Source organism: Bemisia tabaci, chromosome 7, assembly GCF_918797505.1.
Source record: "Bemisia tabaci chromosome 7, PGI_BMITA_v3".
In the NCBI taxonomy this organism is placed as follows: domain Eukaryota; kingdom Metazoa; phylum Arthropoda; class Insecta; order Hemiptera; family Aleyrodidae; genus Bemisia; species Bemisia tabaci.
This window is the reverse complement of record NC_092799.1, coordinates 40475724-40490885: the sequence shown is the minus strand read 5'-3', so window position 1 is coordinate 40490885 and position 15162 is coordinate 40475724. Positions and strand designations below refer to the sequence as shown.

The 15162-nt window shown below is 40.6% G+C and overlaps 1 protein-coding gene across 1 annotated transcript in view; it reads right to left on the bottom strand.

The window, feature by feature from the left end:
- LOC109032981 (irregular chiasm C-roughest protein) overlaps positions 1 to 15162 on the bottom strand; it is a 511490-nt gene that overhangs the window by 261718 nt on the left and 234610 nt on the right. The window contains exon 2 of the mRNA XM_019045352.2: positions 14874 to 14937. The gene's annotated coding sequence lies outside the window, so the exon portion shown is untranslated. The remainder of the gene's footprint in view (positions 1 to 14873; positions 14938 to 15162) is intronic.

Genomic DNA, 15162 nt, shown 5'->3' with positions numbered 1-15162 from the left:
CGTGCATTGCGCGTATACCACGGTGCGCGCTTAAGTCGGATGACTCGCTACGGATGAGTCAGGCATGATTCCGTATGGCAAAACATAGTCCAACTGTGCGTCGGTATAATTGGCAACCGCACCTCATCGCTCAACCTGAATCTTGAGGCATCGCCGGTCATCAAGAACCGGGCTTTTTACGAGGTGCACCGGGCACATATGCCTGCTTGAGCGCTAAAATACCCTCGTAAAAACCTTCACAATTCGACTTGAAAATAACCATGATTTCGCAACTGTTCGGCGTCGTATCGGCTCCCCGGAACGGCGAAAAAATCACGCTGAAAGGTAGCCGGGCGAGGGGGGGGGGGGGGGGGGTCAGGGGGGCTGCGTACGTGTGGCCGGCGGTGAGCTGTTCCCTTCGTTTGTGAATAATATTTATTCAATTTATTTTGTCACATAAAAAACAGGGAAAATCGGATACATGCTCCGGAATTTATTGGCTCGCCGCGGCGTTAACGTGACTCATCAGCGAGATTGAGTTCCAACTGGAAGCTCGCATTATCTCTGAGCGGTCCAGCGATGCCTTTTCACCCCGCATATTCCTTAGATAGACTACAGGATATAAAAAGCGCCAAAAGGCATACTAAATATTGAAACTTCCCGCTGAGCACGTTTAAAATGTTCAACAAATTCTAGAATCAACTGGTAAATGGAAATTGGGATTACATATGGTATATATCAGAAAATTAAAACTTTCCGATGATGAAAGAGCCATAATCAATGCGTCAAATAGGTCAATCGCGCCAAGGCGCAGTTTGGAAAAAATTAGTTGGTAGTAGTTTTGAAAGTTGTAATTTTTCTCCTGTCGAAGCTTCATAGTTGGGGAAAAATATTTTGAACGTATTTTTGACTGAACTCAAATTTTACCCATGCCAACATTTATTTTATTTGTTTCATTCCCCATCAAAATTTACTAGACTGCAAAGTCTAGAACAAAATTGAAGATTATATAGTTTACGTATTTAAAATAGTCGTTAAACAGTTAGTTAGTTATTATAATTTTGAGACATTCAGCGACTCAGGCTATTAACGTCTTTACAGGTAATTTTGAAAATAGGAGTATAAACGAAAATTTAGATTTTTAAAGTAAGAGAGGTGAAGAGTTTCAGAATTTTGGTGGCAATATTAGGTTCATTGCCCACAACGCGTCGTCTCTCATAGATATAAAATGTAGAACATCTTTTCCTTTTTTCAAACTTGATGATACTATGGTGCCTTGTTGTTAAATTTAACTCCGTCATAATCGGTCACTGAAAAGAATCAATAATTTATATAACTAATTATTTGTATAATTATAATATTATTTAATTAAATTTATTTAATTATTACTAGTTATTTATGTAACCAATGGCGTTATTGTGATGTGAAATTTGCATTGAAATCGGACTAGCGAGTTGGAGAAAATCTTTTTATTTTTCGCTAATCAAAAAACTACACTCATGAAAATACTATTTTGCACGTGACGCGATTGACTAGTGAACTGTACCGTTACGTTTAAGAATCTATGTTTGCCCTCTGTACAGAGTAAAATAATATCCAGTCCACTGCGCACTATTTCCATACATAAAATAAAACTTGGTTCGTCCTTTCGTTGAAACTCCAGTAGAAACCGACGTGCACAGTCTGTCAACTCAATCCGTTCGTTTCGATTTTATTAATCGAATTACTGGAGGTTTTATTGCTCGAAAAAGGATATCATTTACCGATCGTTCGGACGCTCGGTTCCATCAATCTGGATTTTTGATTCCGTTTGTTTTATGGAGGATTTACCTGTCAAGTTTTTGCACGCCTGAACTATACGAATAAAGGCCTCCAACAAAGAAAATCAGTTTATGTCCGTCCGCAAAACAGGATCCTGCTGCAGTTAGGGAGAGGCGGTAGGGGATATGTCGGTCTAGAATAGCGGGCAAAAAATGAAATTTACGAGCATTTTAAGAAAAAAAAAGTTGCGAATATTCACGTATACTGTTTTGATGCGGGGAGTCGGGGAGCCCAAACAAAAATTTCACACGCCATAAAGTTAAAACATTTCACAGGAGTGTACCCGGAGTCACACATCGCTGCAAATCACCAAAAGGAATAAAATAACATAAGAAGCAAACAGTTCACTTCTTCGCACTGTATACAAAAAATATGAAGATTTTCAGTGGTAAATTCATAGTTGATATGAACACATGCGGCTTCGTTATGGAAAAACTGACCAGCTTTTTTGTTAAGCCCATTGGATTTTGACTTAGTTCTAGCACGAATCTAATCGATTAGCCAACATTTTTGGTCGACGCAAAACTAGCTCAGAATGTGAGGAAGAAGTATTACTGTCCTCTTTTTCGCAAGGATATGTAAGCTTCATGCTCGTTACAGGTTTATGATGTGTGCGAGTAACAAATGACGGAAACCGTTTTTGAAGGGGTAACAAGCAAAAATAGACAAAATTAATTATTGGTTTCACATGGATGTGGAGATGATTCCACGATCAAATTTTCTTGGAATCAGATTCTCCACACAAGCATCAGAAATATTTCACTGAAGTTGCACCTCGACACAACTCGACAAATCAAGAAGAACGGGAAAACTTGTCTGCTGGTAACAAAGCGGGCTCTCAGATTTCCCTCTCGCAGAAAACTTGAAGAGAATTGCTGACAGCAAGGCATTAAATGAATATCAGTTTTGACTTTTGACAAGGAATCCACATTCATGTAGCTGGGGGGGGGGGGGGGGGGTAATTGATGTTACTACACGAAAACTATTATGTAAGTAAATTTAGTACCTGGCTGCGTAGCGCGGTAGTGAGGCGCTGTCGGGTAACGCCGCCTGACTGATACACCGAAAAGTTCCTTGAAATAATGCTCTGGTGGTCGCAGCACGCAACTTGAATTAATACTTTCAGCTCCTCTGAGGTGCCTTGGCGAAATTATTTTTAAAGGCTATTTGCGCTGTTGATTTAATCTTTTACGAGAGGCAAGTTCAGTCCCTGGCACATAAAATAAAGTTTAATGTGCAAGCCAGCACCTGTGTCTTCTCTCGAATTCAATGTTTCGTCATTAATATGCAAAGTTTGATGTGACGTAAATTATTTTCAATGAGGCGCTTTCTCTTCCCGAGTTTTTTCGCCGCTGAGGAGAGGAAGCCGCTTTTCTCGTTGTGTCGAGAAAATAGTCATTTTTTACGTCAGTGACAACTTGCTATCCAATTCCATAACGGTAATATCCGCAGATTGATTGAGACGTGATAAAACTGTATGCCATTATGAGATATTATCTTATGCTGATCTTATAAGATTCTTAAGATTAATAAGATAATTTACGAACAAATAAATCCAAGAGAAAAAAAAAAATCCGTAAAACGATTCCAGACGAGGCACAAACTTTTTTTGTTCGATGAGCGTCGCTTTGAACGATTCATCTTTCTGTTCCTAAACTTACACAAATTAGGATTCTGTCCTATGGCTAAACTATCACCGTGATTTTCACAGAATTGAAAAAATAAGACGAAAAATTAAATCGGAAAAAAAGTATTGCCAGTCGTAGACATAAAAAAAAATACAGCAATCCTAACCAAAACTGGGAAAAACAATTTCGCCTTACACCATAAAAAAGGAGGGAACTCTTACAACAAAGTGCTGGTTGTGCTTGTTAAGCTGCTTAAAAAAGGAGCAAAACCCAAGGGAAGGAGATTAGACAAAATAATGCGTGAGATAAGACTTTCAGACCCTATCAGCAAAACATAGGATGAACATGGAACAAAAAACATGGGATTTTTTTACGGATTAATACCGTCATTATTAGTTTTGATTATTAACTTAATTTTAGGGAGAAAAATCACTAAATGAAAATTGTAGTTCTTATTAATCCTCAACATGGCAGTTTTTACGGCTAAGAAATTATCTCGTGAAGGGAAACCAGAAAATTGCAGGAATCAATTCTCCGAACAAGTGTACTTCAGAGAGGAAATTTGACATCAAGGCTGAACGCCCGACTCGAGGCCGAAAGACTTAAAGGGATGAAGGGCAAGAGTTGCAGCATCTTCCTTGGACCCTTGTCTCAAGTATTTTGCTCCGATTTCTATCTAACCCTTCAATAGCTTCCATTTAATCTTGCACTCCTCAAGTCACCGGCATATACTGTCGCTCCATACTTGGCCCGTTTTTTAATAAAAGATCCGCCCGATTTCTTTGCGACATTCGCTGGGGGAGATTTTTCCTCTCTGCTCTCTGCCTCCTCCGCCGCACAGTGGATCGAGTCAATGGGAGAAGTCGGACAAAATTTGGAAACTTTAAACGCTCATAACTCCGTTTGTACAAAACTTTGAGGTTCTAAAAGTGGCCCCATTGGTTTCCTCGTGAAATTTTCTTCATGAAGCACCCCTTTTTAAAATGTGACGAAATAAACATAAAAATTTGCGGTTTTAGTCAGAAATTTCATGTCCGACCTCTGTAATTAACTCGATCCACTGTGCGCTGGAGCTGTCTCTTGGAAAGCTCACACACATTTCAGAGGCGCAGAAGTTGCAAAGTCAAGCGAATTCTGGGGGCAGGGAACTTCAATAACCGCTCCGAGCGAGCACCAGACCGCAGAGTGATTTTTGTGGAAAAGGGTGGTAAAAATGTTCGAGGGAGAGGAGAGGGCATCTGAACCGATGCTGTGACTTTTCGACGAAGAACAGGAGATTAATTCTAACGTACCAAGGACAAAAATGCGTCACTTTTTTCCAGAAATTCCTGATGATATTTTTCGTTGATTTTTCGGAAAGGGAGCCTTTATCAACGGCGTATGCGTTTTGCCATTTCGTATATGAGGTGTCAGTAAGGATTGGTTGAAAGTTAGAGATAGTTCGAGGACTTTGTTTTAAAATTCTTGATTTTTCAACGAGTTGCATAAGTGGTTCGAAATCTGCATCAAGAGCGTTTATTTGTTCCCGAAGGAGACTCATCCGGCGGTTGCCAAATTTGGTGAATTTCTCACACTCATTTCATCGAATATTTTTGAGCAAAGGGATTTAACAATGTAGTACATTTCCGTTGGAACTGTGATTTGCAGATTAATGAATCGAAAATGTGGAAATTTTAAGAGGAAAACGAATTGAATGAAACCTGATAAAGAACTAAATACTATTAATCAAACAACTTTTACTACAGGTATCGAGGTACACAAATTGTTAAACTTGTCGCTAAAAGGTAACAAAACTGAAGGAACGGCAATTGTAGAAATGCATACCCAAAAATTTGATTTTCAAAAACCGACGATAAAACTAGAAAAACGCTTATCTTGGTTTGCAACGCTGCAGACTTCCTGCCATAATTGTTTTTTACATGAGAAAAATATACTCAACGTCATATCTTGGGACCATCCCTACACGCTTCATTTTTTTCTCTCTGTGAAGAATATTTTACCAAAATTGTATGCAATATCGATGGTTCGTTCTGATTGGTTAGAATAAGATATTATGAAACACCGCAAATGAGATACGAGTATTTGCAGTTTCCATATGGATTGGGTTTCCTCTATGTTCTCAACGGCGCGCGGCGTTCAAGGCGCAGAGCAGGGCAAGATAGAGGTGATGTACGAATTGGGAGAATAATTAGTTAAGTTCGGGTGCTCAACAGGCAGCATACGCATAGCTGCATGACGCGCCTGTGAATCCTAAAGCTAAGCCTAATTAGGTTGCACGGCTTAGCTTGAGGGGTGAATTCATAATTCTTCAGTCTTCACACAGCACGTGGTTGGTATATGCATCCATGAGATGACGGGAATTCTCAATCAAGTCATTTGAACTCTGCGGTGATTGGTTTTCCGATCGGAATCCTAAAAAGCGTGCCGCATTCGCTCCGGTTTTTTTACGGCGAATTTTCTTGGGTTTCAGCCGATTTCAGTAATGTGAACCAGAAATACGGTCCTCGTAAAAACAATCTCTCACTCTGTGAAAACTATAAACTCGAGTGTCGTATTCATCTAGGAGCGGGAACGGGGAGGTTCTCGATGGTTCCTCCAGCCCCCAAAAAAGAAAAAAAAAGTTGGAAAAGAGTGGGAGGCTATTCGGAAACCTGGAAATAAAGTCGCTTGGATCTGGAGTCCAGACTCTTCATAAGATTGACAAGAAAAAATACTCTTGATTTAATCCGACTTTTTCTTGAATTGAAGAGCCAAGCTTCTATATTTGGGTGGATTTCCCTTTGATCCAAGCAAAAAGTCTGATTGAATCAAGAGTATTTTTTCTTGTCAATGTTTTGAAGAGTTTGGACTCTAGATCCAAGCGACTTTTTTTATCAGTGAAAAAGCTTCCAATGGGAATACTCTGGCATCACCGTACAGCGGAAATAACTGCGAATGCAAAAATGTTTGAAAAAACAAAACAAAACTCGGGTGCTTGGGGGAAAAGTCGTTGAGAAGGGAAAGTCGAGAGGGGGAAGAATTTGAAAACGAATCAACACTGGAAACACATTCTCGAATCATCAACCTTTCCTAGAAGTTCACTCGTAAATTTTTTAAAGTGTAATGAGTCGGAAGCGTCCATCGTATACCCGGGGTTTAATTAATTATTTTTGAGAGCCCCTCCCCCCTCCCGTTCCGAGGGGTGCTATCGAGATTCCCGACGTTGAAAGGAAGTGCGCGGGGGCGGGGGGAGGGGGTTCAGGGAGTCATCCGAACGCAAAACTTAATTAAACTTTATTTTTCTTCTGTTCCTCTCCCGTTGAGCACAAAGTTAAAAAGGTACAACTTCCGGATGTAAATATTTCAGTCCGAATTACTTCTGTCCGACGGGAACTTATTTGCCGTTCGCCTCGGAGCCTCTCGTAGGCGCGAAACCGATTTGACCTTAAGGCAAGGCGTAAAGGCGTGAGGATTCTCATAATTTCGAGCTCCTTCAACCTTCAACAAAGAGGAAAGTTTTCTCCGGCGTCGGTTACATAAAGCGGAGCCAGTTTCTCTCCGCTACAAACGAGCTCAAAGAATTTCTCTCCGTTTTTTTTATTTTTAGTTTTCCCCCTTTTTCTTGTTTCATTTTTATCAGAATCCCGCGAAGTTTAATTGCAGACGAGTCAAAGTTACCAGCTTCTTTGAGATATTATTTTTTATTCATTATCTTGATAAATTTTCGGTGTTTGTTGATGCAATTTTTATTAGAGACAAACTTAAAATTACTCCAATGGAAAGCTCTTCGCCGCGAGTTGAAACTTGAAGTCGGTCCGCCTCGAGTGTTTGGCGCGTCGGGTGTAAATCAACCACAATAATTCATTATTCCTGGTTTCCTGTTGTTCTTTTTTAGCCAGAAATCTACCTGCATTTGAAAAAGAGAGGCTACATGCTTGCTTTTTAATACATTCTGGGAAGGTATTGTGAAATGCCTTTAAGGATTGTGCCTTTAAAATATCTAAATATTTTAAAGTCTCTCTTGTCATAATTTACATAGCTTTAACCGGAGTTCACAAAACTGAATTTCACGCTGATCAATTTTCTCCTGTGTTTCATTCCATTGGCAGAAAATTAAATAACAAAACGCTTTGAAACTTTTTGTGAACTTCCTCTGAATAATTATCACAGAATTTCAGGATAAGGTGATACTTAGTTTTCTGCGGAAACAATGAAACACGAGAGGAAATGAGACGAATGTCTAGAGTAAATTGATTATCCTGATATTGATTAAAGCCCATTTGATTGCGAACAAAACTACATTTGCTGCCAAGAGATTCTACCCGGGTAACCCTGGCGATATTTTACTCAGAAGCTTAAGTTAAGGAAAAAACCCAAGATAAAGCACCAGTTCACTATATAGTCAAGAAGATGTGATAAAAGGGGGAAACATTAAGAATTACTATGCTGCGAACAAATATTTTCCGGTAAGATTTCGAGTAATTCTGAAAGTAGGAACCTTCCTTTAACCAGAACTGGGTTAACAACAAACGCCCCTTTATTCTACATTCTCTCTCGATGAGTATAAACTGAATCCCTCTTCCAGTTAAGGGCACAAGATAACAAACTCCACAGATATATTACATTGTGTTCGGTTCGTAACGCTAACTGTAACTACATTTACATTTTCCGGAAAAACCACCTATGTGCTCGGGAAATCGATGGCGCGTTTACCTTTTGAAAGGAAGCATCGGTAGTTCCTTCCCGTGTAAATCCGGTCAATTAAGTACGGCTCCATTGCCCCGAACAAAGACCAGTAACGAGGCTCATCAGGGAACAATGAGGGAGTCAGATAAAACAGCGGCGCGGGGGGCAGGGCTGCGGCGAGGGGCGTAAAAGATTTACGCAGGCATTAAAAAAAATAGAGTTGTCCGGTTTTAATAGACGCTCGTCTAGCTACGGCAGCCCGGAAATCCACCGGGATGAGGCCCGGGCCGCGGGTTTAAAAATTTAGTGCGCCGATTTTAGCGTCGGTTTGATGTAAATTTTATACGCTCCGCCGGAGGAACTTTTAAAGCCCTCCGCTACATCATAACTTTGAGGGCCGCGGAAAAGGTTGCTCCTACGTCCCGGTTGCCACGTATGATGGGTTGCTTTACATCTCGCGATAAAGAACTAGTATTTTAGGCTCGTAAGAACCAACGCACTGAGAAAAAGTAACCGATATTTTGAGTTAATATGAGAGGTGGAACACAAAGTAACTCAAACGCGCGGTTAATATTTCTTCGTTAATGTTTCCTTAGGTTCGCGGGGAGGCAAAGTTTCATGAAATATAAAATGTTAAAATTTTACGGGAAATATTTCTGAAATTTCAGAAATTTCTCAAATATATTGAAAAATACCGGCTCTTTTTCATGTTTTGCAAAATGTAAAAATTGTGACTTTCTTCTGTTTTTTGTGCGTTTGAGTGCGGATTGCATACTCTAGCCCCTAAAAAGTATGAGTTATTTCACAACCTCGTGAAATTTCATGATATATTTCACTGAAATTTCCAATCTTTGGGTTCTCAAGAGAAAATGAGTTCTCAATTGGACGTATTTCTATCAAACGGAACTATGTGCATTGAGACATGAGCCCTGAGACCCATAAGAATACACGCATGACAGAGCTCACGTATTAATGCACATAGTTCCGTTTGATAGAAATACGTCCAATTGATTCATGACCTATCAATGACTAAATTCTGATGAATTATCTCAAATAATTCACAAAGAATTTGTACATGAGGTTATAAATTTATTGTATTTTTTGTTTAGGTTTGAACCAAGAGTTCGATATTATATCGAATGTCACTAAATCAGTCTATTGAAATAACCGGGAAAATTCAGCTGTAAGCCCCGGAAAAGACGAGACACTCAAGCCCCCGATTGAAGCATTATTTTCAGTGAGCTGAGACAAAAACAAGGGGCTCGGAAGGGGATTTTCCGAGGGTAGGCCTCGCGCGGAAGGAAGGGGGGAGGGGGTCGGAGGGACGGTGGCAGGGAAGCGGAAAGCCCTTTCTTTTTACCCGGAGCGCGAGGGTGAAGGGAGTAAAAACCGTTGCCTGAAAAATGAAAAGAGTTAATAATTTGTGGTCGGTCTTTCATTTCGCCCTCGCATCCAAACTTGGCGAGGAATTCGTTAATTTTCTCCGTTACGGCGGTGCGCAAGTGATGTAAATGAAATGAGAAAATCAAAAACAGGAGCAAAGTTGTTGCTGATTGAATTCTGCTCGGATTTACGATGAGCACATCGAAGAAAGTTTTAAATTCACTCCTAACTTTGGAATCTGCTTGATAAATTAGCGTAATTTTAAGCCTCCCGTTTCAAAATATGTTAGATTTGAGAATTTCAAACGGCTGCAGGCGTACTTCCCATAGTTTTTTCATTAAAAAAAAGGACACACTGGAAAAAAAAACACATTGGATCTAGAGTCCAGACTCTTGAAAACATTGACAAGAAAAAGGACTCTTGATTCAACCAGATTTAAGCTTAAATCAAAAGGAAATCCGCTCAAATTAAGAGGCTTATTTCTTGATTTAAGCTTAAATCCGATTGAATTAATAATATTTTTTCTTGTCGATGTTTTTATTTAAGAGTCTGGAAGAGTCCAGACTAGAGAGATTCCATGTGTTTTTTTTTCCAGTGCACAATGATAATAACACAATACATCCGGCATGGGCACACTGCGCAAAGTACTAATATACGTTCCACGCCAACCGCACTGTGTTTGGCGCAATGCGTGAAGTATTCTCACGGTCTTGTAGGCGCTAATATGCGTTCCAAGCCGACAGAGCCAACCGTATTGTGATTGACACAATGCGTGAAGTATTCCCACAGTTTTGTAGGCGCTAAAAAGTTTTTTAAAAAAAACTACTTTTGTTGTTTGATTTCATTTGAAGGACTATTGCGACTAATTGTAATGCCGGTCATTTTCAACTTCCCGTGGAGTTGTGAAGCCGGGATGACTCATAAGTATCAAGTTATGTCTTTGCCGTGTCCGTGGTGGAACTTTTGAAGCAAGAAATTGTAAAATGCGCTAAAATTTTAAGCAGATTTTTAAGCTTTAAAGGAGGGAATTGCATGCTTAACCGACATACTTATCAACATTCTGAATCCATTTTCCTCAATTAAAAACTCTCCGTCCCGCTCTCGCAAAAGTTTGCGACGGACCCATTTGAAATCCAACACTGGGGAAAAAAAAAAAAAAAAAAAAAAAAAAAAAAAAAAAAAAAAACACTTACACATTGGATCTAGAGTCCAGACTCTTAAAAACATCGACAAGAAAAAATACTCTTGATTCAATTGGATTTTTGCTTAAATCAAGAACCAAGTCTCTTAATTTGAGCGGATTTCCTTTTGATTCAAGCTTAAGCCTGATTGAATCAAGATTATTTTTTCTTGTCAATGTTTTCAAGAGTCTGGACTCTAGATTCAATGTGTTTTTTTCCAGTGAATGACATACAGGAATAAGTCGTGAATCCTATAGATTGCGTTAACGGCAATAAACGTCTTCGAACTCGTCCTTGAACACGGACGACATCGATGGATCGATGTGAGGCTCCAGGTCTCGACGACGCCTAATCCCTCGCGATTCCGCACTGTCCCTGACCGGCTGTCTTAAGGATCCCCGACTTTCAATCCTATGAACTGCGAACCCCCAACCCCGTAGTGAAGTGATGTCCGACGGTCAGAGGGAGGGAGGGGGGGGGGCTACCGCGCGGGGTCCACGAAATTTATGACCGCCCCCGCCGAAAAGAGAAATCGTCTCGATTCCGTTCGGGGGAGCGTCTTGTCTTGTCCGACGGTGAATTTCTGCAAACGCTGCGCTGATTTGAAGAATCACGCCAATAAGGATCGAGACTGCCGGAGTTACGGAGAATTTAAGCAGTTTTTCCTTCTCTTGGTCATCGCGGCCTTAAATTCGAGCGCTTTGTGAGGGATTGGATATGTGTATTTGGATGAAAATCAGGTTTGGATGAAATCGTGATCTACGAGACAATCCGACTGAGATTTGTTCGTTAAATGTGATCCAAATCACAAGGGAAATTGCATTTTTTCCAGGAGGATCTTGGGAATTTCTAACCGAAAATTCCACCGATTTTTCCACTGATCTCATGCAAGAATCAGAAAAATTTTCGACTAAAATTATACAGGTATATTCCTTGTAAAGAGTTAAATCGTTTTAATAAATTTTACTACTCGGGATGGAGTTCCGTATCGGCGACAACGATATCGCACCGGAAAAAAAAAAACACATTGGATCTAGAGTCCAGACTCTTGAAAACATTGACAAGATAAAGGGCTTTTGATTCAATCAGATTTAAGCTTGAATAAAAAGGACATCCGCTCAAATTAAGAGGTTTGGTTCTTGATTTAAGTTTAAATCCGATTGAATCAAGAATATTTTTTCTTGTCGATGTTTTTAAGAGTCTGGACTCTAAATCCAATGTGGTTTTTTTCCAGTGCGTTGCTCCTCTGACGTAAGGGCGTATCTCGATTTGCGCATGAGCTCTAGAAAGCATCGATGTGTATGTGAACCAGGGCTCACGAGAGAATCGAGATACGCCGTTACGTTATTAGAGAACCGACGATACTTCCTAGAAGCTTGAAACTTGGCAGAATGGTGACGGCGGACGTGGACTGATTGGCGGGCGAGTGTGGAATCAATAGTAGCTGAATAGATCTCGACACCTGAATGAGGTTCGGATGTCTTCATCAGGAGAGAAGGAAACTGGGCGGCCGGAATTAGGAGCCGCGGCCAACGCGCCATTGAGCTGGATCCTGGGCTCGACCGAGCGGATTACAGACCTCGGAGGCGCTGGCTCCTCTAAGAGACGTTTCGAAATCCGCCTACGCGATAGGCAAAAGGCGCAGCACCTGCAGCCACCGGCCACAGCTCCCGTCGCGCGCTGCGCTGTTGTCCCATGGGTGGAGATGGAGACTTTCCTGAAATCGGCGTTCTTTCAGCACGTGAGCTACGCTGTCATATGTATAAACCTACTGAAACGTACTTGTCCATCAACACAAGTGTTCTGAAAAATCGGATTTTGCCTATAAAATCTAATATTTTAGGATAGACTACTGGATTTTTCCTGGAAAAATCCTGACGCCATGGAATTTTTGGCAGTGCTAACAAGTCTGAGAAATCAATAAAGAAACTTCAGAAAGTTAAACAGAATAGATTCTTTTGCAAGGCTATGTTATGCGGGATTGGTCGGATGATTTCCTTTGATTTTGGGGGAGGCTCTCAACCCTTACTACTCCCTCTACCTGACCGCCAATGTGTCTCTAAACTGTGATTTAACATTATTTGGAATGTGCAGTGATACACTACAGACTTGTTATACTGTTACGATTGCTGTCACTTGCAGAGGCTCTGAATATACGCAATTTTTGGTACTGATTTCCACCAATTTCGAAACTTTTCATCAAACTTCAAATCTCATGTACTAATAAAATACGTTTTTACTGATCGTTTGCACTTATATTTAGGTCACTACACGGAAAAAGAGGTAGGGGTTAAGACCCAACTTGGGCATTTCCAAACAATCGTGGTAGTACCCGAATAAATAAGGTTACTGACCCAAATGTTGCGGTACTAAAACAAATTGAGTTGCGGTACTCCAACAATTAATTGGAAATGCCCATATCATCCAACAAATTAAGATAGTGCCACAATTTAGAGGATAACCCCTGACACTATTTTACCGCGTAAACATCAACAGAAGTGAGTTCGATTTCATGACTTTTGGTCCCCTCGCTTCACCCTACTCGTCCTGACCCTCGATGGCCTCTCTACACACGCGACTTCCATTAAGAGATTTGCTAGATTCCTTCATAATAAAATGTAAAGCAGGGCAACAGGGCGAATCTCAAAGAATACATCCAGCGCAACGCGCCATGCGGCCCCCGGTCTCAACGAGGCGTGGCAGGGGGGGGGGGGATCTGATTCCATTTTATGCGGGCAGTCATATCGATCAGCCTACCAATAAAGCTACTGCTCCTTCTTTCGGCCCTATTCATCGATGATGCGTTTGTTTCAAAATTCAAAGTCATCGAACTACCAAAGGAGAGGGGGGGGGGTATCGGAGGCGCATCAATACAGCTCCCCCCCCCCCCCCGCCGCGTTCCCGGACGATCGAACCTCGTTACGGTTAATATAAATAAGGTGTATTCGTGCATTATGCGCTGACAATAACTTTAATTAGCCGTGAAATACGATTTCATAACAGGCTTTCTTCTTGGGTCCGGTGGGCTGGTCATCGGGTCAGGACTGTGGGATGCTGGACGCGACCGACGCACAGTGGAACGGGTCTTTGGGAAAAGTCAAACATGAAGTATTACACAAAAATTGTAAAAATTTACGTATATCTCGTCATAATTTGAATTTCAAGGGGTGCTTTTCACGGAAAATTTTACGAGGAAACCAATGGAACCACTATTAAAATCTCAAAGTTTAGATTATACGGAGTAATAAGATTTTAAAGTTTCCGAATTTTGTCCGATCTCTCTCATTGACTCGATCCACCGTGCGACGCGACGCTCTGATGAGAGAGAAGGGCTCTTTGAAGCGGCTGTTGAGACGTGCAGTACATCATAGTACACGGTCGTCGTTCCTATTTGCGTGCGCTAGTTCAAAGAAACTGAGACAAAAATGTAACGCATCGATAGCGGGATATCGTTGGACGGTTCGGCTCTATTCAATAGTTCACATAGGATAAAACTTCAAGTACCATTGACGGGCTTGGAAGACAAGGCGCGTAAGTGCAGATTTTGATACAATTGAGATATTAATTATTAGAAGTAAAACTAATCTCAATGCATATTCTGTGAAAAATTTGGTCCCAAATTCCAATTTTTAAGCATCAATAAGCAAGTTTGAACTCTCATTCCGCCAAAAGGATCGATGTAATTTTGAGACTTCAAACACGTATTTCTCGAAATAGAAAAAACTGCACTTGTGGGCCTTGTCCTCCAAGCCTCTCAATTATTTGTTAAAACTGCACTATGTCTTTGCGAGTTCTAGTGCATCTAGAGAAACAAACGAGAATTGGTTTTAAAAAAAATATGTTTTTGAAGGAGGACGGTTGGCTATTATCTCTCGGAAAGTAGACGGGTGTCCCTTACTTCTACAACAAGATTCAGTCAGTGGCCTGGCGTGCTTTGTGATAAATCAATTGATCTGCCATTTAAATCTACTGAAAAAATCAAGGTACAGGGTGTTCGCAACGAACACCTTAATAATAATCGATTCTTTACCTCAGCTTCAAGTAGGGAAAAATCGAAAATTGATAATTCACGCCTCGCCAATGGATTTAGCTCGATTTGTGCTCTTCGAAAAACATAATTTGAGAAGAAACTTCCATATTTTCCTGTAGAACGTAAGACGCGCGATAAAACTAAGGCTAACTCTTATTATACTAACATAAGACATGAAAAACTTACTTTTTTTCTCCTCTTCCTGAAATGCTGCAACATAGATCATAAAAGCTTCATAACCCTCGTGGATCTGCAAAGAAAGTAAAAAGAAAAGTTAAACAACACCCAACCACACATACATTGATATAGCACGAACTAAACAACGAGGCAGAATGCACATTCCTCTCCTTTTGCCACCTTCCTATGCCATCGCACCAAAATTAAACAAAATCCAACTCACTTGGCGAAAAGGAAGCAAACGACATCTGAAAAATGTCATTAAAATAATTATCAGCTGTCTCCCAGTGCCTCCCAC